This window comes from Prionailurus bengalensis, chromosome B3 (assembly GCF_016509475.1).
Source record: "Prionailurus bengalensis isolate Pbe53 chromosome B3, Fcat_Pben_1.1_paternal_pri, whole genome shotgun sequence".
In the NCBI taxonomy this organism is placed as follows: Eukaryota; Metazoa; Chordata; class Mammalia; order Carnivora; family Felidae; genus Prionailurus; species Prionailurus bengalensis.
The window spans coordinates 34,922,933-34,949,822 of record NC_057355.1 but is presented as its reverse complement, the minus strand read 5'-3'; the positions used below and the strand labels follow the sequence as shown (position 1 = coordinate 34,949,822).

Below are 26,890 nucleotides of genomic sequence, written 5' to 3'. Positions count from 1 at the left end.
TATATCTTCCCATTTATTAAATTGCATATAGATTTCACTGCCAAGAGAAAATTATTTCAGTGACCCGAATAGAGATTAAAGACTTCATTTAGATGTGGTGTCAGGGAGCCCCGAAAACCAGCTGGCCCTCCAGCTGGAGCAGGATCAGAGATTGTGCGGGACCCTGGAAAGGCGAATACGGGGTCTTGCACCCTTACACAAAGAGTAGTTTTCCACCTTACCCCCTCCAGGGCTTGCGGGTTGTTCCTTCCTTCATGTGTCTTGCTTGAGGATTCTGTAACTATCGGAACATATTTTCTGAGGACGGTTTTTGCAAGCCTTGTGGTTTCTTGAAGAGCCAGAGTTCATAGGGCAAGGGTGGCAGATAGTAAGGAAGAAAGAAAAGGCGGCAAAGGTACAAGGCAGTAGGGAAACTGGGGACCCTCTTTATGTTTATGTTAATTATTCTTTTTGCATTTACCTTTGAAGGAGGGAAAGGCAGAAAAAAAATCAAGGAGATAGTTCTTTTTTTATTATTATTATACCTCATGTTATTCTGTTTGCATCAGCATCTATAGTCACTTAAAACATTAATTCTGCGGTACAAAAATACACACAAATGTTGTCATGGGTTTTATTTATCAATTATGAAGGAACTTCACTGGAATTTTTTCCAGATACTCTTATCATCATCGAGGTTTGATTTTCACTAGTGTAGAGGTAACATTTGTGTGTATATGTGTGTCAGTTATTCTCAGAGGAAAGATTCTTGAAATCAAATTAAAGTAAGGCCCCGGGAGCAAGCTGTTCACACACTTCAGCTCAGCGCGGGCTCACACGTACACAGTTGAGAGGCTGATAGCTGCTTGGGGAAGTGGATTAACATTTTGATTTTTATTTTTTTAAGATTTCCTTTTAAGCAATCTCTACACCCAACACGGGGCTTGAACTTGCAACCCCGAGGTCAAGAGTCACATGCTCTTCCAGCCAGATGCTCCCTTGAATTAACATTTTTAAAAACATTGACCAAAGGCCCTTTGTGGGGTGGGTGGGTGGGGGGGGAGGTTGTTAATGTGATGGCTCTAAACGTTACGGGAAAAATTTTGGTGCATATTACTAAGGGGAATTTTGAGTCTTAAAATTGCTTATGATTAAATATTATATTGGGTGGTTGTTCTAGGTTCAGAAACAAACAAGTCTAGTAAATCGAGACCAATTTGTATTTTCTAATTTCCTTTTCCCGAATACAGTGAACATCAACATTTAAAACAAATATCAATGAATAGATATTGGAAAGAGTGAACACATTGGTCAGTTCATTTCAGGAAAAATAAACAAGCTCAAAATTAGTTGTGCCAGAAACGCAAATGTATAGTTCTACCCGGAGGAACTTCTGTTAATCTGTATCATCCAGTCTACTCCCAGACAAGGAGAATTGTTTCCTTTTCCTGATACCTCTCCAGCATCTCTCAGTACACTGTACTATCTGTTTGTATTTATGTCCAGTTAGGCCACCTTTCACTTCTCATAGTAGTGGTCACATGATGCACATTGTAGGCACGTAATCATCATTGTTTTAATCAATGTGTAAATAAAACTGAAGTGTAAAGCTCGTGTTTTCCAATATTTCCCAGTATCCTTAGATAATTCTTAATAGCCCTATTCAATATGCTATGTAGTGTCCTAGGATTCAGTTTGCAGCAACTTCATCATGGCTGTCCTGGGATATACTATCATTGCCAAAGTGCAAGTTCTTTCTATCAGATTTTCAAAGTATCATGTTATATATCATCTATTTTTTTTATGCCATCTATCTGTCTGGTACTTAATAAGATATGAATTCCAGGGGCGCCTGGGTGGCTCAATAGGTTAAGTGTCCGACTCTTGATCTCAGCTTAGGTCTTGATTTCAGGGTCATGAGTTCAAGCCCTGCACTGGGCTGCGCACTGGGCATGGAAGCCTACTTAACAAACAAACAAACAAACAAACAAACAAACAAAAAGATGTGAATTCCCTTTATATTAACAATACTATGTACCTATAGGTATATAGGAACCAATGATACAATCTAAACCTGAAGTGGCAGTGTACAGTTTATCTGAAAAGACTTCCTGGTATTTAAAATGAACAGTTTAGAAATGGGCTAAAAATGGATTCTTTAGATTCTCTAAACTCCACTCCAGTATCATGTTATTCGTTCAGAAAACTCCATGCTCTGTCTTTATTTCTTTATCTTCCTATAGAAATGGTTTCAGAAACTATGGTTTAACAGATTCTAATCTTTACTGAAGAGACTGAGGAAAGAACTAATTGAACCAGAAACCTGTGGCTGGTGAAAGATACGAATGAGCAGGTCAAACTGAAAAGGGAATGCTACAGATGTATGATTAAATTGTTGGGATACTTTTTCATATGCACGCATAATAAATATGTCTACATTTAGCCATTCTTGAGTCCGTGTCTGAGACTGCGAGATCATGTCATTTTCAAAAGAAAAATATTTTCCCTATTTGTGATGGAACAATATATATAATCTAAAAGCGATGATAAATTAGGAATACATTGATAGGGATTGTATATTTGTATGAAAGCTGCTGACTTCCGACGTTTGAAGGACTGATTGAGAATCGTACTCTTTCTCTTCTGCTAAGTTTTGAATCAACTGAAAGATGTAGGAATCAGACAAATGGAGTACAAAATAGCAGAATATAGTTTAGATACACACCTACAGTCAGGCTTCCTAATACACCTGTCCTGAATTGGATACTTGACCCGCTCCGTCACTGGCAGAGGAATTGGAAAACAGAGAGCTACCTCTCTGGGAGGGCTGGTGCTGAAGATAACACCCCCATCCTGGACACTGGGTGGCCTGAAAGAAAAATAAGAGAACCTATGACTATTATGTGTGCATTTTTGGAAGTTTACTTTTTAGGAAGTGTGTGTGTGTGTGTGTGTGTGTGTGTGTGTGTGAATAGGTTATTGAATGGGTTGAATTAGTTGCTTTTTCCCTATTAGCGTTTAGCATTAAAGCTGACTTTTATGAAGGGCTGAAATGTAATTTGGTCGGGAAGGAAAATTATTGCCTGATCCTGAAAGTTAGTGGGTTTCTAATCAAGCCTTGGTTAAAACAGGAGGGTATTTAACTCTTTAAGAAATCTTGTTTAATCCAAAAACAGGAGTTAGGAGTTGGGATTCTCTGTAAATAAGGAGGATACTTCTGGATTCTTGCCTTGAAGGGAAGTGAATCAGTTAAGCTTGTTTGTTCTGGGCGCATAAAAATGTATCACAGTGACTTAAGATTCCTTAAAGGGTAGTTCAAACTGTCAACTAATCTCTGAGAGTTGTTTTTGGTAAAACTCCCTTCTTATGGCTTGAAAAGAAATTGACAATGTCACTTGTAGACCCCAGGTTAGAGACTATAGTTTTGGGGTTAGGTATCTCCCAGAAAGCACTGAGCAAATCTGTAAGTACGACTAATAATATTTTTTGCTAGTTCCTTTGATGTTGTCTTTGAGGCTTGGTTTTTTGTACTGAACAGGTATCGCCCTTATAATTCTTCACAGTGACTCACTTGAGGAATGAGGAGAGTGATGCTGGTTTTTCATAGCTGCATAGGTTCAGGATCTAGGACTATCTTCAGGATATCCAGAGGATGGTAGCTAGAAACTGATCCTTCTTCTGCTTTACCATTTCCTTAAAATATCTTCTCCCCTTCTTTCATCTAGGAATTTAAAACTGTTGCCCAGTGGGTGTTAAAGAACATTGATTATGCATTTCTAAATGTAAAACACCAAATAAGGCATTTGGGAGAGTGACAGGAGACATGTATATGGCTTCTGTTTTCTGTGAGTGTGTATATGATGTAATGAAAGAATACACAAAGTATTGAATGATGGAAATCTAAAACAAACAAACCCTACATGTCATAGAAAAGCCAACAGGCCCAGAATCAGTTTGTCAGCTTTGCAGCTCTGGTGAAGGTCAATTATTCCCTGATAAGTCTGACAGGAAGTTTCTGAAGGGCCTTAATGTTCATAATTATGACTCTGGACCAGCAGCATCAGCATTACAGAGGAGCTTATTAGAAATCCAGACTCTCAAACCCTATCCTAGGCCTACTGGATCAGAATTGTCATTTTTAATAGATCCCCAGGGAACTCGAATGTTCATTTCAGCCTAGGAAGCACTATTGCAGAGGATTCCGATGGCGCTTATTTAGGTCAGGTGCCCTGTCGGAACTAGTCATTCTGGCCAGGAGCATATAGGACACACTGAATGCTCAAGCCCGGGACATATGTTCCCTATCCCCTAGGACAATGGAGGTGGGATCAGTATGTGGATTGGGCTTACTACACAACAGAGGTGTTCTGTTGCTAGGGGATGGGAAGCTGAGCAGGAAGATAATAATAATAGATATCCAATTAACTTATTTCCTCCTTAGCGCCTGTGCTCACATAACGTTAGGGCTAGCCCCTTCACGTTGGGCTGTTTCAGCCCATTTTGTGTGTGTGCGCATGCGTGCGCGTGTGTTCCCCTCCCGGCCTCACCTCACAATGCCATCTGTCTGCTTGACCTAGATAGTAGAGATTTTTTATTCTTCCACAGCATGGCTCTTCTGTCCCTTCTCAAATACGTATTAACACTTTAAGGATAAACACGCACATACCTGTGTCTCAGGCTGACTTCACGCCCTTGCACTCTGGGTAAGCATGTGTGCCTCCCTTACTGCCTTTCATTCTACCACTAGGGCATTAATCCTTGGAGTCCTGCCTTTTCAAGCTGTGAACTGTTACAATGCATTTGTATTTACTAGGGGGAGTCATACTTCTAGCCCTAAGGAATTAAACTCCTAAGTGACTACTCTTCAGAAAATTTTTACATACGGGGGAAGAGAAGATTATGATCATTTGCTGTTATTCATTTTGATGCTCAAATTTCCCCCGATTTGTTGAGCTGACTCCTGTTGTCTTTTGATATGTCCTCATCGTTCTTTGAACTCTTCCTTACTTCTTGGCACAACAAGCCATTCCAGTCTCATCTTTTGCAGTCCTGGCTCTGGAATCAAGCCGGGGTTTTGATTCCTTTTTGTGGCAAATGGTATTTAGAAAGCAAGATTTGAATGCTAAGTATGTTCACGGCTGTTGGCGTATCATTGCTTCTAGGCTTTCTGAATGGGCAGTATTAGGATATGTGTGCACATACGTGTGAGTGTATTATACATCTTTATCTGTCTGTCTGTGGATATTAAAAACTGTGGCTTCATACTGACACCCTCCATGAATTCAATCCTGAAACTTGCGATTACAGTCTGCTATCACCGGGCTTATTTTAGCCATCCACGATCACCCCTTTTCCGTTTTTATAATTCCTTTCTCTGACATTTGCTCCCATTATATATTTGAATACATGGAAAGTAGCTTCAGAATCGCTAAGCCATATTTCTGTGGGAGGAAAAAGACTACTAACCGGGGTTCAGTATTTACTGATACTGTTTTGTCTTTAACCTAAAGGTATATAATCAAAGAACTGTGTTCAAAAGTTGCTTGGGTTAGTTTTCCACCAGTTTTCAGGGTGATTATGTTACTCATTTGACCTACGAGAAAAATTTGTTTCTGTTTGTATTCCATTGTTTTTGTTGTTGTTGTTATTTTCCACCCTCAACTTTGCTATAATTTGATATACTTATTTTTCAGTCCGTGTAACAATAACATGGTTCTGGAACTCAAAACTATGCAAAAAGGTATCACTCCATACTTTTCCTTTCTTTCTACTCCACACCCAACCCTACTCCTTCCATTCTGTTTTCACCCACCTCTATAGAAAGTCAATTTTGTAAGTTTCTGGTTTTGTCTTCCTTGTGTTTCTTTTTGCACAAATCAGCAGATACATGAGTTACTAGAGATAAATTTGCACTTTTTTTTTTTTTTTTTTTACTACTTGTATGCTTTAATACTTGCATTAGAGCCCTGTTTGGAGCTAATCGAATTGTTTTTCAAATGTCTATTAAGTTGTGCCAGAGCGATTTATTAAAAGGCCCATCTTTGCCCCGGTGATTTTGGATGCTATCTTTAGTATCATCAACTTGTCTAACCCCCAGTAAGATGTTGGTATTTTTTATTGGGATTGCATTATGTTTTTAAATTAACTTGGGGAAGTGATCTCTTATGTTAAATCATTCTATCGGGAACAAATGGTGTATTTCCATTTAAGTATGCTTATTGTGTCTTTCAGGTGTGTTTGAAAGTTTTCCTCATATAGATTTTGCACATTTCTTGTTACACTTATTCCTAAGTATTTTCTCTTTTCTATTGATATTATATCATTATGCCTTCTAATGGGTCATTATTTGTGTATATGAGGCTATGAACACAGATTTCTGTGTTAATTTTATATCCTGCTACATTACTTAATTCTTTTATTGTTTGGGCTAGTTTTATCATTGATTCCCTAGGGCAGCACTGTGCAATAGAACCTTCTGAAGAGAGTGGAAATATTCTATAACTGCCCTCTTCAGTATTTTGGCCATTAGCCACATGTCACTGTTTAAGTCTAAAATAACATTAAGTTAAATAAAAGCTAAATAAAATTAAATAAGGTTAATAAACTTAACTGTTTAAATCCTCAGTCACACTAGCCACATTTTAAGTCTTCAGTGGCTACATGTGTCTAGAGGCTACCATATTGGTTCGACAGCTTAGCTCTGGTTTTCCAGGTATACTCTAGGTCATCTGCAAATAAAAATAGTTTTACTCCTTTTCCAATTCTTACACCTCTAACTTATTTCATGTGTTTAATCACATTGGCTCTTACCTTCAGTAAAGTATTGACTAGCAGTGGATTAGTGGGTGCTTCTGCCTTATTCCTGATTTAGTGGAAACGCCTCAAATGTTTCCACATTAAGTAAAATAACTGGCTGTCACGTATGTATTTTTATCTTTTGTTTAAGATCTTTTTATCATATTAAAAAAGTATCCATCAACTTCTATTTTCTTGAGTGTTTGCTTTCAAAAATAGGTGTTGAGGGGCGCCTGGGTGGCGCAGTCGGTTAAACGTCCGACTTCAGCCAGGTCACGATCTCGCGGTCCGTGAGTTCGAGCCCCGCGTCAGGCTCTGGGCTGATGGCTCGGAGCCTGGAGCCTGTTTCCAATTCTGTGTCTCCCTCTCTCTCTGCCCCTCCCCCGTTCATGCTCTGTCTCTCTCTGTCCCAAAAATAAATAATAAAAAAAAAAAAAGTTGAAAAAAACAAAAATAGGTGTTGAAATTTTTCACAGGCTTTTTTCAGTATCTATGGAGATACCCAGATGATTTTTTTCCGGAGATCAATTAATATCGTAGATTTTATTAACAGATGTCCCAATATTGAACAAACTGCATTTCTAGAATAGATAGAATTTGGTCAAATTGTATAATTTCCTTCATGTGGTGTTGAATTTGGTTTCCTAATATCTTATTTAAAACTTCTGTGGGGTGCCTGGGTGGCTCAATCAGTTGAGGAACCAACTCTTGACTTCAACTTAGGTCATGATCTTGTGGTTTGTGGGGTTGAGCCTTGTGTCAGGCCCTGTGCTGGCAGTGAGGAGCCTGCTTGGGATTGTCTCTTTCTCCCTCTGCCTCTTTCCCCCGCTCAAGTTCTCCCTCTCTCTCCAAATAAATAGATAAATATTTTTAAAATATAAACAAAACTTTTGCAACAATACCTGCAGGTGGCATTGATCTATTATTTTTTCTTGTTTAAAAGTACTATTTTTACCAGATTTAAGAGTCAAGGTTATATTTGCTTCATAAAAAGAATCAGTAAGTTTTCCTTAGTTTTCAGTGCTCTTGAACACTATGTGAGGCATTTGTGCTCTCTGGTCTTTGAAGTTTTGGTAGAATTTCCCTGTGAACCCACATGTGTGTGTTCATTCAGAGAACGGAGGTTGATATAATGTCCTTGATTCTTTGCAGGCAAAGTCTGTTTCAATACTTACCTCTTCTTTTGTGCTACATAAACAATACAAAATGAATAGGAGGACGGTGGTATTCCAATAAAACTTGATTTATGGACCTCTGTCTCTCTCTGTCTCAAAAGTAAATAAACATTTTAAAAAATTAAAAAAAAGTAAAAGGGACGCCTTGGTGGCTCCGTCGATTAAGTGTCTGACTTCGGCTCAGGTCATGATCTCACAGTTTGTGAGTTTGAGCCCCGCATCGGGCTCTGTGCTGACAGCTTGGAGCCTGGAGCCTGCTTCGGATTCTGTGTCTCCCTCTCTCTCTGCCCCTCCCTCACCCCTGCTCACCCTCTGTCTCTGTGTCTCTCTCAAAAATAAATAAACATTAAAAAAACAAAAACAAACTTGATTTATGGACACTGAAATTTGGATTTCATATAATTTTTACATGTCATGTTATTTACATGTTATTCTTCTTTTGAGGTTTTTACAATTATTTAAAAATATAGACTGTTACTAGTTTACGGGCTGTACAAAAACAGGTGCTAGACCATGTTGGTCCATGTCCTATACTTTGCTCACCACCAGTCTGTCTTTTTCTTTCCTTCCTTCCTTCCTTCCTTCCTTCCTTCCTTCCTTCCTCTCTCTTTCTTTCTTTCTTTCTTTCTTTCTTTCTTTCTTTCTTTCTTTTATATTTATTTATTTACTTTGAGAGAGGGTGTGTGAGAGAGGGGGGAGGGGCTGAGAGAGAGGGAGAGAAAGAGAGTCTTTTTAAAAAAATTTTTTTTACGTTTATTTATTTTTGAGACAGAGAGAGACAGAGCATGAATGGGGGAGGGTCAGAGAGAGAGGGAGACACAGAATCTGAAACAGGCTCCAGACTGAGCTGTCAGCACAGAGCCCGACACGGGGCTCGAACTCACGGACTGCGAGATCATGACCTGAGCCGAAGTCGGACGCCCAACCGACTGAGCCACCCAGGCACCCCGAGAAAGAGAGTCTTAAGCAGGCTCCGCACTCAGAGCAGAGCCCGACATGGGGTTCCATCTGACAACCGCGAGATCCCGACCTGAGCCTATACCAGGAGTCAGAGGCTCAACTGACTAAGCCACCCAGGTGCCCCGACCACTGGTCTTTCTGAAACCCTTTATGGTTGGCATCTCTCTTCTATGCAGAAGATATATCTGGGCCTTGTTTTGATGGCCGAATTGAAAATCTTTTTCTTTTAATAAATCAGTGAAGCCCGTTTACATTTCTTCATGTGACTAAAGTCTTTCTGTCATATAATCTTCCATGTGTGTTATGTTTATACTTGCTATGTTCTTTACATGTTGTGTTTACTTTTTCAGATTTCTTTTGGTATTTGGGAAGTTTTATATTTTTGTTTTATTGGTTCCTTTTTGTTTGATATTATTTAATTGCCTTAGTCCCAGTTTTTTTTCATTGACATATAATTGACATAGGACATCGTGCAAAGTGTTGATGTGATACACTTAGCTACTGCAAAATGATTGCCACCATAGCATTAGCTATAGCCTCTGTCACGTCCCATAATTATCATTTTGTTTTTGTGGTGAGAAGAATTAACATCTGGTCTCTTGGCACTTTTGTTAACTACTTTCACTCTGCTATGCATTTGATCTCCAGTCGTCCCCTGCTTTCTTGCTTCCTCCTTTACCACCGTGCCATTTTTAATGGTATCCTTCAACTCTTACATATTGTCTACCCGATAATCATTAGCTTATTTTACTTTTCTCTTTCCTTCTCCAACCTTCTGTTTTTTTTAGCTGCATTGCTTGTACTTCCCTGCACATAAAGCACACTCTATGTAATACATAGCATGTTGTTGTTCCACCTGGGTTCCTGCCTTCAGTTTAGTCCCAGAACGACAATTAGGCATTGAGTGCTCGTCCCTAGTCCTTTCACTCGGGCTTCCTCGGTCACCTCTCAAGGGTGAAGGCCAGCCAGTGTATTCCTCAGCAAGGGCTCATGGGTACTGAATGGTCCCATACCTCTTGTGCTGCAGAGTTTTTCTGTACCTTGATATTTGGAAGATAGCTTGTCTGAGCATAGCATTCTTGATTCACTCATCCAGTCTTTGAGTTTTTCAAAAAAAAATACAGCTGCATTATTTCTTTGCATCCAGTGTGTAGGGTATCTGATGCCAGTCTGAACTTCACATTTGATCTTTGTGCTTAGAGGTCATGAGGCTTTTTTTCTTTTATTTATTTATTATTATTATTATTTTTTTTTTAAATTTTTTTTAACGTTTATTTATTTTTTGGGGGGGGGACAGAGAGAGACAGAGCATGAACGGGGGAGGGGCAGAGAGAGAGGGAGACACAGAATCGGAAACAGGCTCCAGGCTCTGAGCCATCAGCCCAGAGCCCGACGCGGGGCTCGAACTCACGGACCGCGAGATCGTGACCTGGCTGAAGTCGGACGCTTAACCGACTGCGCCACCCAGGCGCCCCTATTATTTAATTTTTAAAGTCTAATAATTTGTGAGGATATGTCTTCAGATGGATCATTCTGGTTCTGTTTTCCCAGCTACCTGTTGGGCCATTTCAGTATATACATTTTGGTCTTTTCTTATTTCCAGAAAGTTTTCTTGGGTTATAGTTTTAAGTATTGGTTCTGTTCAGTTGTTTTGTTTTTATATTTAGGATCTCAGATCACACACACTTGGTTTCTTCTTTTGTTTTCTTCTGTTTCAGCTGCTATTGGCACACTTTATTTCTTTGTTTCGTTTTCATTCTCTTGCTTGTTTTTCTGTCTTTCTTCAGTGTTCCTTAGTAAAATTTTATTTGTATCTATTTTCCCTCGGGGCCATGGTAATTTAATCTTTGTGTGATGATTTTGGCTTTTCCTTCCATTTCTTTCCTAAATTCAATCAACACTCTTGTCATTTCTGTTTACTGTCCAAATCTGCTTTTAATTTTTAATATTCTTATTCAAGGTGGGTTATCCTAGCTCCAAATGCTTACTTGAGGATATTGAATTCAGTGTGCAATGTTGTATTACAGTTTTCTCCATGTTTCTTTTGCGGGGTGGATTTGATTTCTGTTCTTCAAATACTTTGTATATATTTAGTCTGGTTTTGCCTATTTGTTTTATGGGTTTGGGCGACTTATAAGAATCTTTGGTCAAAGGTGTCTTCTGTTAGTGCAGCAAAGTACAGTTGGGGCGTGTGTGTGTGTGTGTGTGTGTGTGTGTGTGTAAAAGGGATTGTATATCCTTTTTAATCTTTAATTTTTTGGTGCTCTTTTACCTTGCAAGGCTCTCAATCTCCCCTTTGCCCATTTTCGCTTTCACTATCCAGTCTCCAAACAGCTCGTCTACTTTCCTTTCTATCTTCTCAAAAGCACTGACTTTTTGAAGACTGCCACCTCAGATCACGTGTTCCTTAAAGTCAGTTCCTTGTAGTACATGCTCAGGTCAACGAGCACTCTTACAGTATTGTTGCACCTACTGTGGACCTTCTCTTTCTGCTAGTGATTTTGGATAAGTTTTAGACCCACTATCAGCTCCTCTTTTCTTTCTTCCACACAGTTTTTCATATCGCCCTTCCATATTCCCTACTTACAGGTAATTTGATACTTGGGCCTTCTCTGTCTTTTAGTTATGTTATGGGCATTGGTTTTATGTAATTTGTTCTTCTTGGCAGTTCTGTATTGTTTTTGGAAGGTGAGTTGGGACTTTCAGTCCATCTCTTTATTTACTTCATATATATGCATATGTGTGTATCCACGTGTGTGTGTAGTAGGTGCATATACGTATTTCCCCTACCAGAATGCAATTTTCTTAAGAGTAGCAATTGCGTCGTACTCATCGGTCTTTAGCACTAATGTCAGCCCCGATCATGTAGTGTTCTTTCAACTTTCCTTTATCCTGTTAATGATTAAAACAAAGTTGCAAATAAACTCATCTGTCACTTATGATAGCAGCAGCTTGCATCCTTGACTACTCTTGTTGTCGCTTGCTGCCGTCGAAGAGGATGCCAGAGCAGGTGGGATAGGTAGTTTTGAAGATCAATATAACTTACGCCCCCACCGGTGGACACTTATGTTGTTTCCGTTTGGTGCTGATCATGAACATGCCAGAGAGAGAGAGGAATAAAATAGGTACTGTGCCTACACATTTTAAACTGCGTGGGCTCACTATATCCCTTCCCCCACCAAATGATTTTATTCTCTGTTTGCTACACAAATTCCTTCCAAACTCTACTTCAGAGCCTCTTTTGAAATAAGATTTAAACTATTCAGTATTCCTTTATATTTTCTCTCCATTATTATCGCTAATTATCATGCCAAGACCAAGATATAATTATTTATATCTGATAATAATTCTGTTTTTGCCAACAAAACCTTACAATATAGCCCCCCAAATTCATTACCACAAACAGAATCTCTGCCAAGTTTACTTCTCATATATGTATTTGTTATAATTTCTCTCCATTTTAATATGGGAGGTTCCTTCCACAGATGAGTAGAATTCAGCAGGTTAAGTAAATTAGGTTATTCCCCAAACATTGAAATATTACACATGTACTAAAATAATAACATAGGAATAATTAGTGACATGGAAAAGTATTGGTTAAATGTAAAGGAAGCAACATACAAAGCTATTTTATGTAACATGATCTACATTATGTTAAAAAATATATAAACTAGTATATCTTTAGGAGAGATTTCACATGGTTTAATTTTGGTCTTACACTTTTCCAGATTTTCTTAATGATTATGTGTTTTATATTAAGAGAAAAAAAAGGAAGGCAGAAAGGAACAGCTATGGAGCAGGTGGCTGATGTATTCTCATTCCATATTTAAGATTTTTGTTGCATACTTTGGGATGAGGTGAAGTTTTTTTTTAATTTTCAAATGTTTATTTATTTTTGAGAGAGAGAGAGAGAGAGCACGAGCCCGGGAGAGGCAGAGATGGAGAGGGAGACACAGAATCCAAAGCAGGCTCCAGGCTCTGAGCTGTCAGCACTGAGCCCGATGCAGGGCTCAAACTCACGAACCGGGAGATCAGGACCTGAGCCGAAGTTGGACACTTAACTGACTGAGCCACCGAGGCGCACCCTTCCCTTCACCTTTTTTTTTTTTTAAAGAAACACTACTATTATTATTTTATTCCATGTTTGTTATAGCAAAGACAAAGAGTGCAGAAATGTGTAAGGCAAAAAGCAAATGTACCATGCTACAACCCCCAGTCTCAATTGCAGTCTTAAGAGTTTGATGAAAACTTATAAGGAAGGATTCCACTAGATTTTTGTTCCTAGGCCAACACTACTGACACACGAATAATATTTTTACAGTATGGAATCATGCTATATAGTTTTTCCTCGGCTTGCTCTTTTAGGTAGCAATATACTATAGATATTTTTCCATGTTAGTACTTGTAGGCGGGGGGATAATGTAAAAAACCTCACAAGTATAGCATGTATACACTAGCAAGGATAGAATAGTGATTCAGAAATTTTAACCGATGTAGCATGGGCACTGTTGAGTCAGAATAGATGCTAAACTGGGTCTCAAGGCCCCTGCTGTGCCAAGGTTACTCTTTTTGCTGCCAAAACAACAGAGGTTCAGGACACTTCATAGCTGGGTCTGGGACACTTAGGCCTCTTGGGGGCAGTGGCCTTTACCAGCTGGCATGGAATTATTTCAGAATTTTAACTAATACAGTTAGTTGTACCATGTGAATATCAGCCTTGTTTGTCTGTCTCATTCTTTTTAATGGCTACATTCAATTTCACTGTATGAATTAATTTTATTTTATGAGGCCCTTTTAGACCATTTGTCATTTTCAATGATGAAGTTACTCCTTTGATGAAGTTTACATCAGTGGTCTCAAACCCGACTCTGCATTAGGATCACTTCTAGAACTAATAGAATAATATAACCATGACCTTACCCCTAGCAATCCTGATTTAGATATGGATGGGTTCTAGGGCTTTGTGTTTTTTAATGAACTCCACAAATGATTATGATGCCCAGTCAGTATTAGAAGCTACCGAAATATGGGGGCACCTGGGTGTCTCAGTTAAGCGTCCAACTCTTGGTTTGGGCTCACAGGTCATGATCTCATGGTTTGTGAGTTCAGGCCCCTCATTGGGCTCCTCATCGAGCCTGCTTGGGATTTTCCCTCTCCCTCTCTGTCTCTGCCTCTCCCCGCTCACTTGCTCTCTGTCACTGTCAAAATAAATAAACCTGAAAAAAAAAGAAATATAGAAGCTACCGAAATATGGAAGAATTAATATTTTAAAGTAGGACAAGATTGTGCAATTTGTCCGTGTATACAATGTGTACCATATGTCGATATAACAAGTATTGGTGAAGATGTGAAGCTACTAGATAGAGCTCCCGTACCTGCCAGGAAGCATGTAGATCAATGAATCATTTCGTAAAGCTCTGGAAGTGTCTATTAAGTCGAAAGTAATAGCAACCCTTATGACTCAGCAATGCCACTCCTAGGTATAAACTCCACAGAAATGCTTAACATGTTCACCTGAATGTTCTTAGTTGCACGATTTATAATAACCTCATATACAAACAAGCCAACTGTCCTCCAACAGTAGAATAAAGTGTGTTTAGTGGAATACTACCCAGCAATGAGAGTCATCAAACTACAGCTACAGGCAATATGAGGCATCTCAAAAAATATGTGAAGCATAAGAAGCCAGATTCAAGTGAGTGCATATGAGTGAATTTCATTTACATAAAGTTAAAAAATAGGCAAACCTTATCTATAGTTAGAATCAGATGAGTGGTTACTTTAGAGAGGAGTAACGGCTATAAGGGGAAACAGGGGCAGGGGGCATCGGGGTGTGGGTTGTGGAGATGGAAGTCTTGTCTTTCTAGCTTGCTAGTATCTTTGGCTGGTTTAATAATTAAATTGACATAGCACAGATTAACAGGAGAAAAACAAATATAATTACATATGTTCGGGAGCCCCATAAAAATATGAGCCCCGAGGGCAAATCGAGCAGTTGCTCTGTCTCTGCCGTCAGGGCGAAGGAATGGGATAGGGGCGTGGGGCTTCAAAGGCAAGGAGGATTATTCACAGGACACTAAGAAGAACAGATATTTGGTAATTAGATGTCTGCCCTGCCGTATATATAGATCTTTCAGGTAAAAAATTATCTCTGATAATAGCTCTCTTTCTGAGCAAGGCCCCCATCTAAGTTCTTTTAGGTAGTTAAAAGTTTTACCTTTTAGAAAGCTAAGAATTTTACCTTTAAATAAGGTAAAAGTTTTTCTTGAGCCTCTGGGTCTTAATTGCCATCAGCTCAAAATAATCCACAGACCAAAGGGGCATAGTTTGGAGTCCTGTATTTTTTCCCCATCAGTCCCACTTCTGAAACTTCCCCAAGAAGATTCACAGTCAAGAAGCTGAGTTGGTAGAGTGGTGCATTTCTTTGAGCTAGTCTCTTAGTCCCGAGGGTAGGTCAATTCAGTTAGACAGTTGTGTCTCATGTGGACTAGGTGCGTGCACTCAGGTATTTAATATGAGGCATTTCTATGGAAACAAAAGAAAAACAATAGTTAATGATTGGAGCAGATTATAATCACAGTTTCTGGGATTCTGAAAGGCAGCTAATCAAGAAGATACGTAGATGGTTGGCTCAAAGCATCTTTAGATAGAGTAAGGGCAGGTGGTGGCAATCTGATCGGTTCTCCTGATTTGTACTTTAAATGTGCCTGGTGATCTTTCTAATTGGCCATATAGCAACAGACACGGAGATTGTCCATACGTGTACTGTTGGGATGATTTCTCTAAAGTTTATATCACACGGTTCAGCTTTAGCTTACATGACTTCAGAAAAAGGGCAGTTTTAGTTCTCACTGATTCCATGTCAGAGGGTGAGAGAAAAGTTGGGAGATGCTAGTTCAGAGAGTTGCAACCAAATACTGGAGGAAACTAAAAATTCGGATTCTAGTCCATTTCACCAGTAGAAAACAAAACCTCAAAGACAATTAATGTATTAGAAACTGATATCCAGAAAGGGCTATTACTGACACATAATTTTTCTGTTTACAGTCATACCCATTTTAGTCAGAGATAACCACAGTAAGACTAATTTGTTTGCAAATTAAGCCTAGTTTCAATAAACTTTGCCGGATTCTTTACAGAAGTGCAGCCAGAATGATGATTGATCATGTAGAATCTTTTAATCTGCTCTGTTGGAACTTTTCTTTTCTTTTCTTTTTTAATATTTATTTATTTTTGAGAGAGAGAGAGAGAGAGAGAGAGAGAATGAGTGGGGAAGGGGCAGAGAGAGCCAGAGACACAGAATCCAAAGCAGGCTCCAGGCTCTGAGCTGTCAGCACAGAGCCTGACATGGGGCTTGGACCCATGAACCCATGAACCCTGAGATCATGACCTTAGCCGAAGTTGGATGCTCAACCAACTGAGCCACCCAGGTGCCCCGTCTGTTGGAACTTTTCATAAGGAATCTCAGATTAGTCTTTTAAAAACCCTCATGAAGGAAACAAAGATGCCAAGCCAAGGTCTCACCATCAGACGTTGCATGCAATACCTGTAGATCTGAATGGGTTCCTCTCCTATTGAGGTCCCCCAAATATCCTGAGGTTTCTGAGCTTGCCAGGAAGTAACATTCCTTTCTCACCTAGTGAGACTGCTGGGAACCCTGTAAGCAAGGTCTCGGGCCAGTTTTTCCAAGGGGTTTTATTGGCTCCATAAAGTCAACCTTAGTTCCTTAAAGCTGTCTGGCATATCTGATTCTATACCCATGCTCAAATACGACATTCCAGCCAAAGCCTTGGCAATATAATCAACGTTTCTGGTTGTGTCCTATTACAATGAGAATAGATTCTTATTGAATTTATGCAAATAGCTGTATTGGCATGAAAATGAGAATACTAAATTCCCCAATTCTGGATGGATCAGGTAGGGAGAAAAAGTAATTGTTTCCTCTTTGTTCACAAATTGTGGTACCATTTGTACCAAATTGTTGATAGCTTAAGAGAAAAGAGAAAAAGGTTTCCTTCAACCTGGTAAAACAAAACATAACAGAACCAACAATGTTCCAATGAAAAAAAATCATAAAATTTATAATCGTTCTCATCATTTCATTCAGTCTCATGTTACTCTTTTTCTCCTTGAATCCAGTTTTTTCATGAGTTCTGTAAATTCTTACCCAGTTCACTTTTATGATCTTAAAGTTATCAAAAGCCTAGATATTTCAAAAGTCCTTTCCTTGAACCTCCTTGAAAATGAAGTACTTTTGAAGGAATACTTTTGCAGAGCATCAGAGTAAAACAATAACTATCTGTAAATGACAAAAAACTATAAAATGCCCATTGTTAAAGATCTGATGCGGGGCGCCTGGGTGGCACAGTCGGTTAAGAGTCCGACTTCAGCCAGGTCACCATCTCGCGGTCCGTGAGTTCGAGCCCCGCGTCAGGCTCTGGGCTGATGGCTCGGAGCCTGGAGCCTGTTTCCGATTCTGTGTCTCCCTCTCTCTCTGCCCCTCCCCCGTTCATGCTCTGTCTCTCTCTGTCCCAAAAATAAATAAACGTTGAAAAAAAAAATTAAAAAAAAAAAAGATCTCATGAAATTCATTATAACAGTATTGATAAGGAAATATGTTTATTTTTGTGGCTCACAACATTTTGAGATAATAACTGGAATTATGATAATACCATAATCAATAGTGCTCATACTGGATCTTTACCAGAGTCACTGTATCCAAGGAGGTAGTTCTACTAATCTGCTAATTTAGAAAATTACACTACTTGAGCTTCCATCAGATCCTGTAGGCAGAAATCTGGGACACTGACATGATGATTCTTCCCTTATGCTGGATTTTGTCCAAGGTCCCAACATCTCTCAGCTACATTGCTTGCTGAAGCAAGCAATGTCCAGTCAGTAAAGAACCCTTCGTGGTCACCAACTGTAGGGGAAGAAAAATTTCCCTTCTACCATGCTAGGTTCTTTGGCTGGTTTAATAATTAAATTGACATAAGGCAGATTAACGGGAGAAAAACAAATTTAATTACTTGTGTACAGGAGCCCCATAAAAATGAGGCCTAAGGGCCAGTCAAGCAGTTGCTCTGTCTCTGCTGTCCTGGGCTAAGGAATCGGATAGGGCCGTGGGGCTTCAAAGGTAAGGAGGATGATTCATAGGATGATAAGAAAGCAGATATTTGGTAATTAGATGTTTGCCCTGCCATACTCTTTCAGAATAAAAGTTATCTCTGGTAAAGCTCTCTTTGTGGGCCAGCCCCCACTGCCACCCCACCCTGCCCCTGCCTATTTAAATTCTTTTAGGTAGTTAAAGAAAAGGTAAAAGTTTTTGTTGAGTCTTCTGGGTCTTAATTGTCTTCAGCTCAATGTAATCCACGTACCAAAGGTCATGTATTTTGGGGGTCACATATTCTGTTCTCCATCAGGGTAATGTTTTCTTTCTTAACCTGGGGACTGTTTATATGTGTGTGTTCAGATTGTGCAGAATCATCACACTGTGCGTTTATGATTTGTGGACTTTTTTGTATGTATATTAAAACTGATAGAAAGTTCAAAAACCACTGGAAAATCATCAATAGAAAAGTTCCTCCAAATAACGGAATTATTTCATGGTGGAATAATAAACATACTTCCATTAACTTTAAAAGGAATTTGGTCTGCAGTGGTATGCTTGAGCCAGCTTGTGTTGTTGGCTCACTACACCAGTCTATGTGCATCTTTTCAGTTCAGCAACATCATCTTGGTAGTTTGAAATCGGCCATGCTGGGAATATTTACACCATAGGAATTGACAAGTACTTTATCAGTTTGTTGTTGTTTTCCCAGACTGCTGCTTACCTACACGGTGCTGAACTTAGATCTCTTTGCAATATTATTTGGCTTGCTTTATAGCCAGTGTAATTTTTAAACAATTAATATTAATGTTGAAAATGGCTAAAATGAGCATGCTTTTTAGAATTGTTATCACACTTTGAGACTGCAAAGAATCCTTCTCTTTTTCTTCTGTAAATTTGAGGAGACTTAGGGGTGCCTGGGTGGCTCAGTCGGTTGAGTGTCTGACTTAGGCTGTGGTCATGGTCACACAGTTTGTGAGTTCGAGCCCCGCATTGGGGTCTGTGCTGTCGGTTCAGAGCCTGGAGCCTGCTTCGGGTTCTGTGTCTCCTTCTCTCTGCCCCTCCCCCACTCACGGTCTGTCTCTCTCTCTCTCAAAAAATGAATAAACGTTAAAAATTTTTTAAAAAAATTTGAGGAGACTTATTTGTATCCACATGTCGATTCATAAGAGGAAATATATCATCAAGAACTTTGTCACCTTAAATTTGGTTTCAGTGTCATAAATTAGCATTATAAGAATGTGACCATGACTTGAGATCTACTTTTGGTAATTAGAGTCATTGTGAATCTCCTGAGACTGAAGCTGTGTTGCTTTTGTCTTTTTACTGCTAGAAAATGAGTAAGCTAATAGAGAAAGCTAATAGAATTGTCACCTAGAATTCTGAGACACTCAGTTCTGTGCTCATGTCTTTTGTCAACCAGGTGCTTAGGGACATGATAGATACTGTCCTTGTTGAATTGTTGTCAGTGCCATTGTTGCAGCAAAAGATGTCTAAAGAGGCAGTTTAACATTTTTCTCTATTTTGTTTAATTCTTCATGTCTCTACCTCCTCCTGTTTACTTTCTTTCTGTTTCTATCATAGCCATAGTCTTCTATTTATTTCTCTCTGGTATCACTTCAGCTTCTCAAATATTAAAATCTTGTAAACACTGTGACGAGTGGGTTAAACTTTTTGAATAGTTTCCCCAAGGGAAATTTGGCGATCTTTTTCATGTATGTGAAAAAATTTTTTGTTTCAGCCATATTTTTGCTTTGTGACAAAAAAGAATGGGCTATTGTTAGAATGCGTCTTTAGAATCTGTAGAACCATCTTGTTTCCAGGAACCCCTACTATTGTTGTGCACTAAAAAGAATTTTAGTGACTAAGTAACTAACATTACTTAACAAGTAGCAACGTAGATGATTGTTTGTTAAGGAGGACCAAAAGAAAGGAACAAGAAAGTAAAAGAAATGTAAATGGAAGAAAAAATGTGTTCTAGTTTTGCTTAAGGTATGTTAAAACTAATTATTGGTTTCAGCTGTTGTTCACCTATTCTTTTTTAAATAAAGTTCCTCATCATCTTTTCAGTGTTTTAACAGTAATTGATGATCATTGTCTGGATCTATTATTTATTTAGTGATTACAAAATGGTGATATTCCATCATTCTTTGTCCTTTTAAGTTCTATTTCTTCTATAAGAAAAAGACTTTCATTAGCATTTTGATTACCCTGAAGAACAGTTTATGCAGGAAAGGGATGTAAATGCTTTATTTCCTTAATTTATATCCACTGCCTTTGACATTTTTACTTTAATTTTTAAAATATTTTTCTAGTCTGTAGAAGTTCTGTGTCTTTTCGGATCTTCTTGGAGTTTACTGGTATTTTCAAACCTGTTTTTATTTCTTGAAATATGTTTTTATATCCTATGTTTTGTAATTCAATTATGTGAAAAAGTCTTAGACAGTCAATGTCATCTGTGGTTTCTGCTGGCTGTCAGTCAGAGTGTTCTATTTCCTTTTGAACTGTGAACTATATATTTTGGGGCGGGGGGTACCTTATCTTTGGGAACTTTTTGAGATCTTGTATGAACGTAGGTTCCTCCATGGAGAAATTTCATTTGTTTCTGTCAGATGCCAATAGGTATAAGCAGCCTTAGACTTCTTCAAAATATCACTTCTCTTGAAATATTTTAGACCACCCATTTAGTGTGGATTCAGGATGCAAATTGTGGTTTGTGGTTTCAAGTAATCAGGGAAGGATTCTCCTTCCCTATTAGCTCCGTGTTTTGAGACGGGCAATATATCTGGGGTAGTGGGTAGGAAAGCTTATGCCTAAATAACTCTATATTGAAAGTCTAGTTTTTGGGTCTCAGATATAGGACAGATCTCCAGTTAGACTCTCCAACTTGGGTAGCCTCTGGTATTTGTTTTCTGTCCCCTAGCTTTGAAGATCATATGAACCAAAGTTCAAGTTCATTGGGTCCAGTAAGTGTCCTCAGAGCTCTCTGGGTTCTCACCTTCACTTTTTTTTTTAACCTGTGTATTTCTCATTTTTTTAGCAGGTCATGGATGCATTTGAGATTTTTAAAATATATTTTATTTAGCATTTTTAGCTGTTTTTGCAAGAACAAAAACTCAGTCTACAAACTTCATTCTGCCCGATATACAAACACCTTCATTATATGCTATTTTAACTGTGCTTCATTCTTTAATACTTAATTATATGTTATCATATAGATTTTTCTAGCTATTTTATACTTATCAGTTGTGTATATGTCAGTCCTTGTGAGAACACTTGATTATTCTAGTGTTCCATTTCATTTCAGCCTGCTAGATACATAGTAACTGTCCAGTAAAATTCTCACTGATCGATGTAAAATAAGTGAGCTTTTTATGAAGATTGTTTTCAGAGAATATGGTGCTTTAATGGTATGAAAGAGTAAACCCCCCTTTTCTAAAGTACCTAACTTACTTTTGGGAGAAGTTTCTAATTGGAGAAATTTGACTGATACTTGGGGGTTGTTAGTTAAATATCTATGTGCTCTGTTTGTATATATGGGAATTTTATTTTTTCTCTGTATTTTATTAAGTAAGCCTAAAATGGACTGAAATATGTTCCTTTCCTTTTGAGATGTGAGTTTTGGTCAGTAGGGACACACTGTTCCTCCGTAGGTTCTTCAGCAGATATGAGGCCGATGAGGCGTCGGGAGAAGACCACTAGGGGAAGAACAAATACATGAGTAATCTGGAAAAAGATTAAAGTCAAATTATGAGTTAGGTGTTGGCCTTTGGACCCAAGCTTTTCCATTCTGGGGACTCCGAAGAGGCAAGCAACTGAGTGTTCTTAAAAAAAAAGACTGTTCTTAAAAGGCAGTAGTACTTTACTATACTTACCATTCTGTTTCCAGGTGGTTTTGTTTTTGTTTTATAACCTGACCTTGATTTTCTCTGGTTAGGTAGTATGTAACCCTTCATTAGCCTGGATTTGTACTTAATGAGACTTCTTTCATTTGATTAGAGAATGTCTTTAAAATCGTATGTACCTTGTCAGTGCATTTCTAGGAATGTCTGGCGTGTTTATTGGTCAAATGCCTGGCAGATGGAAATGAAATTTTGTGAGGAATCTTCTGGATCAAATATGGATTTATTTTTACCTTAATGAAACTATTCAAAGCATAAAGACTTTAGTCTGAGTATCAGTGCTAGCAGCTGACCTGGAAAGGGTTGCCAGGATAGTACCTGCTAAGGATTGCAATGATTTTCCCACTCCTGGTGCCTCTTTGGTTGTGCTTGAATTACAGACACAGACCAGATGGGCATCAACAGATCTCCTAGATGTCTGAAGTGCTTCATAATGACTACATTCAGTGGACATAATATTTTCTTCTGTAGTCACTAATGTGCTTTGTATTTGAATTCAATGAAGACAGTGTGTAGTTTTGTGTTTAACACCATTAGTTACATTCCCCAAAGGAATACTTGGGCTAGGAACAGTTACAATCATTTTAGTTTGCAATTATACTTGCAATAAGAAATAAATCATAGACTCTACAGTCTAAGTTATAAATAGACATTAAATAACAATAGGGTGCCTGGGTGGCTCAGTTGGTTAAGTGTCTGACTCTTGATTTCAGCTCAGGTCATGATCTCACAGTTTGTAGGATAGAGCCCCATGTCGGGCTCTGCATTGACAGTTTGGAGCCTGCTTGGGATTCTGTCTCTCTCTCCCTCTCTGTCTCTCTCTCCCTCTCTCTCTCTCTCTCTGTCTCTCTCTGTCTCTCTGTCTCTCTCTCAAAATAAGTAAACAAACAAACATATAAAAAATAACAATAAAATCAGGATTTTACTTGCAATAAAATGTTTTCCAGCTTCCCTCTGCTTCTGGACATATTATTTCCACTTTTCAGTGCATATACCTGGTTAGTGACAGATATCAGATCATAATGATTCCTGATAACATGATATCCTTTAAATAATTCTAAGACTAGTGTAAGAAAAAATTTTTATTAAGTTTTAGATCAAAGATAAGCCTCTGGAAATCATATCAATTCATCATAGTCTTTCACTCACCAAAATTATTGCACACTCACTAGATGCTGGGGGCTATGATAGGTTTTGGAATAGTGATCACCGTACATTTCTAGCCCTCAAGAACCTTATAGTTTAATTCTGTTTAGATATGCTGGGCCATTGAAGAAAAATACTCTTCAGCACAGAAGAGTTCTCTTGCCTGTACTGGCCCTGCCTCCGCTTTTCACATCACTGCATCTCTTAAAGGTCGAAGTTAGTATCCCATCCTGTGGTAGTTGGAGGAAAACTTAAAGAAAGCCTTTTTGAAATATGTCCTAAGGGCCATGGGTCACCAATATAACATACCGTTCCAGACAAGGGAGACCTGATAGATGAAAAGGTGATTTGTCAAATGACAAATTTTTTTACATTTTAAATGTCTTTGTAAATCAATTTATCGATATATAATTTACATGTAACAAAAAGCACGCATTGTAAGTGTCGAGTCAATGAATTTTGACAAAGTGCACAGCCTTGTAACCACCACCCAATCATTATTAACCTAGAGAAAAAGCCGGCTGTTACTCTAGATTCCTCCCTTCCTCGCATCCAAGTAAGTACTAGTTTCTGTACGTGCTACATCCTAACTTCCATAGAACCTATCCTTTCCTCTTTCCTCTCTTTCTCTTCTGCCTTAGTGTTTGATATGTTAGAGGCTGGTTCCTTTTTTACCTCTATTTACTGCAGTCTGTAACTAATTTTTTGCTCTTACTTCATTTCTTTCCTTTATACTTTCCATAACGTTACCAATTATGTTGATAGTTACTAGTTATTGTAATCCTGTTAGCACCCGCCTCCCTTGCTTAAACTCCCTTGATAGGTCTTCAGTCGGTTCACATTCTCAGATCTCAATTTCTGAGTAAGAGATTGTTTCTCAGCAACTGCCGTGATGGTGACATTATTTATCAATAGGAAGTATATACATAGAGAAGTAGGTTTGTGGATTGAAGACGATGACTTTGTTCACTTAACAATGTAGAGAAACACAAATTTGCCTTGTGTTTCAGTTTTGAACTTATCAGAAGCATCTTTGATTTTAGCTTTATGTAAACAACTATGAGGGAAGGAGAGAAGCATTTTTCAAACGTCCGTTAAACATCAGAAACTATTCTGAGATGTTTTATATTGATGGGGAAAAACGAATTTTGTTACTGCTAGGTGGGAAAAATATGCAATGTTTGTTCAAGTTTATTTATACTAGTAGTGATTATTAAATTTAACGATCTCTCATTTTCATCTGCATATGCTAGCCTTTTAAAAAAATGTCTTCCCAACTGATAGTGTTTAAATGCCAATACCCCCAAACGCCATATGTAGATTCAGTGCATTCCCTATCGGTATTCCAACCGCATTTTTTGCAGAGGTATAAAAACTGCTCCTAAAATATATAGAGCCACAAAAGACCCTGAAATAGCCATAGGAATACTGAGAAAGAATAACCAAGCATCACATTTCCTGATTTCTAAGCTACAGTCGTCAAAACAGTATGGTACTAGAATAAAAACAGACAAATACACCAATGGAATACAATCGAGAGCTCAGAAATAAATCCAAGTATATCAGGTCAACCAATATGGACAAGGGAGCCAAGAATACTCAATGGAGAGAGGACAGTCTCTTTAATATTCACAGGTGGAAGAATGAAACTGGACTCCTGTCTTATACCACTCACAAAAAATAACCCAAAATGGATTAATGACTTAAATGTAAGATCAAAACCACGAAAGTCCTAGAAGAATACACAGAAATAAACCTTCAGGACCTGTGTTTTTATTATGATTTTAAAAAAATATGATACCTCAAGCACAAGCAACAAAACAAAAAATAAACAAGTACTGCATCAAAGGAAAATCTTCTGTACAGCCAAAGAAGCTATCAATGAAGTGAACAGACAACCTATGCAATGGGAAAAATATTTGCAAACCATGTCTCTCATAAGGGATTCATATCCCAAATGTATGAGGAACTCATACAACTTGATAGCAAAAAAACAAATAACCCAATTAAAAAATGGGCAAAAGACCTGAATAGACATTTCGTCAAAGGAGATATACAAAAGGCGAACAGGTACATGAAAAGATGTTCAACATCACTAGTTATTAAGGAAATGCAGATTAAAACCGTGGTTTTAATATAATGAGTTATCATTTCACACCTGTTAGAATGACCATCGTCAAAAAGAGAAGAGATAACAGATGCTGGTATGGATGTGGAGAAAAGGGAACCCTCGTGCGCTGTTGGTGGAATTGTAAATTCATACAACCACGATGAAAAACAGTAGGGAGAATTTTCACAAAGTTGAAAACAGAGCTACCATATGATCCAGCAATTCCACTTCCTGGAATAGGTCCAAAGGAAATGAAAACTAACTTGAAAATGTATCTGCTTCCCCCTGTTTATAGCAACATTGCTACAATAACCAAGCCATGGAAACAAGTTAAGTGCCCATCAGTGGATGAGTGGATAAAGAAGTTATGGTGTTTATATGTGAATGTTGTTCAGCCATAGGAAATGAGGGAATCCTATCATTCGTGACAACATGGATGGACCCTGAAGGCATTATATTTCACCCTGAGTGAAATAAGTCAGACAGAGAAAGATAGTTACTGTGTGATCTCACTGATATGTGGAATCTAAAAGCAAAACCAAAACCAAGCTCACAGAAAGAGATCAGACTTGTGGTTACCAGAGGTGGAGGATGGGGTAGGGGAGAATTGGAGGAAGAGGGTCAAAAGTCCAAACTGCCAATTATAAGATAAATTAGTACTCAGGACTAATATACAATATGATGACCACAGCTAACACTACTGTATGACATATAGGAAAGTTATTAAGAAAGTAAAAACTATGAGTTCTCATCACCGGGAGGAAATTTTTTTTTCTCTCTTTTGTTCTTTCTTTTCTTTGTATTGTATCTATATGAAAAAATGGATGTTAGCTGAAGCTATTATAGTAATCATTTCACAATATATATAAAGTCAAACCACCATGCCGATGTATGTCAATTGTTAATAAAACTGGGGGAAATTGTCTTCCTAAAATTATCTAAATTTGTCTCACCCATATGCACCCATAATGAGCATATGAGTTGTGAGATTTACCTATTAGATGGTAAAGATAATCTCTAAGGTAAAAAAAAAAAAAAATAGGAGAGGATCTTTTTACCTTGAATGGGAGAAAAATAGAAGAAATATTTAAATGTGACAATTAAAAAAGGGAACTTTAGTCTTACCATATACCTTGCCTTGACCTTAATTGTCAACATATAGGTTATTTTCTATACCATAAATATTCTATATCCCCTAGCTTTTCTTACACAGGAAGAAGGGATATTCAATATAGTGCCTGAATAAAGAAAGTACTCTTAGGCCTAAATGTTTACATTAGTTATTTGAATAGTCATCAAATTTTGATGATTCTAACATAATGATTTTAACTAGTTATGATTCTAACATAAATGATTTCAATGATTTTAACTAGTCTTCTCTGGGGTATCATTTAGAAAAGCGAGTATTCCCTTCTTTAAAAAATGGAAGTCCTCAAAAAATTAAAAATAGAACTACCATTGAGTAATTCCACTTCTGGGTATTTATCCAAAGAAAATGAAAACACTTACTAGAAAAGATACCTGCATGTTCATTGCAGCATTATTTATAGTAGCCAAGACACGGAAACAATATAAGTGTCCATGGACAAATGAATGGATAAAGAAAATGTGGGATGGATGGATGGATGGGTGGATGGACGGACGGACAGACAGACAGACAGGGAGAGATATATAATGGAATATTATTCAGCCATAAGATAGAATGAAATCTTGC

The 26,890-nt window shown here is 38.1% G+C and overlaps 1 protein-coding gene across 5 annotated transcripts in view; it reads left to right on the top strand.

The window, feature by feature from the left end:
- Nucleotides 1-26,890, top strand: part of LRRC49 (leucine rich repeat containing 49) — a 149,193-nt gene that overhangs the window by 55,643 nt on the left and 66,660 nt on the right. Inside the window, exon 1 of one of the 5 annotated variants that reach the window (XM_043554020.1) lies at nt 19,904-20,010. The exons of the other annotated variants lie outside the window; for them this stretch is intronic. The gene's annotated coding sequence lies outside the window, so the exon portion shown is untranslated. Of the gene's footprint in view, nt 1-19,903; nt 20,011-26,890 lie in introns of those variants that run through there. 5 annotated transcript variants of the gene reach the window in all.